Below are 1459 nucleotides of genomic sequence, written 5' to 3' on the forward strand. Positions count from 1 at the left end.
AAAACCGAAATAATGCATATAGTGAAAGACGAAAGTATGCATACATGCACAGTTTCGGTTAAAAACCGAAATAATGCATATGAAAAACCCGAAGTAATGCATACATGCACAGTTTCGNAAATAATGCATATGGCAAAAACCGAAATAAAGCATACATGCGCAGTTTCGGTTGAAACTGAAATAATGTCTAAATGCACAGTTTCCATATGCGCAATTTCGATGCCCCGGTAAAAATGAAACGTAACTAGCCATATAAGTTAAGTAATAGACAATTTTATGCCACTATTTACAAGGTCCTTTCATATAAGAATGTTGATAAACTGATAAATTTATCAATTTATCCCTTTATCACTTTAGATGGGAAACCCTAATAATTAAATACAAAACTGAATATTAGAAAAATAATAGGAATCAAAATTTTTAAAATTTACTGATAAAAGGTACTATTTGAGTTACATTTTACCTAAATTGGATAACACTGGTAAAGATAGGTATGTAATATCGAAATTAGGAATACAAGTCAAAAAAATACATCGATGCTGTTTTCGATTTGATGCATCGTAATATAGAATCGACCCATATCGATGTATCGTTTAAAAACATCGATATTTTCGATGCATCGAATTGAAATATCAACAGTTTCTTTCAATTAAAAATATACAGCAAGAAAATGAAACAATCCTAACTTCGAGTATTTAAGTAATAGCTCACAGTGTAATGTATTCATTGATTTAAACAGTTACAAATCCCAGTTTTTTCTGTTCTTTTGAGAAGGCTTCGAAATTTTCGAAATGTATGGAAGTGGCGACAATTGTTAAATATTTATAAGCATTATAAAATAATATAAAGTTTGCCAGCTGGTAATGACATTATATTTGGGTATACTTATTTAGCAATTTATTATCATAATTTTCCCCTAATTTGACTGTCACGTTAACCCTTTTGAGAGAGAAATTATGAAGTTTTTTGATTTGAGTAAAAAATAAAAAAAATAAACATGTCAATATATTCTTGTCGCTTGTGCAAAAGTACACACAACGTTGCATTACTGATGTTTTCAGTTCATCAGGATGGGGATCTAAGCTAAAATCAGGCAGAGGTATGCAACAAAACCAAGGATTAATGCCAGATACTCAAATTCGCTTTGAAATAAGCGTACATCAAACTGGCTTGCACACTTCATAATATTTCTCTATGTTGATAAGCTATGTGAAAAAATTTTGGAATATGCTGTTTACTATCTGTCCAAATTTGCGAATGGTTTTATGGTGTCAATATCATATTGTTACGATTATCCTCGAAACCACAGTATAGACAGTAACCAACCTTTTTGGGTTGTTGTTGTAGTAGTCGTTGTTGTTGTAGTTATATTCACTCCTGAGGAAGGCACGGGGTTGTGTGCTGCTATTTAATGGCCTTCCTCAGACTTTTTCTTAGATTTCAGGGTTGTGTGCTGCAT

The sequence above is a fragment of the Rhagoletis zephyria genome, unplaced genomic scaffold (genome assembly GCF_001687245.7).
Source record: "Rhagoletis zephyria isolate East Lansing unplaced genomic scaffold, Rhagoletis_zephyria_1.1 Rzeph_scaffold_01271, whole genome shotgun sequence".
Lineage (NCBI taxonomy): Eukaryota > Metazoa > Arthropoda > Insecta > Diptera > Tephritidae > Rhagoletis > Rhagoletis zephyria.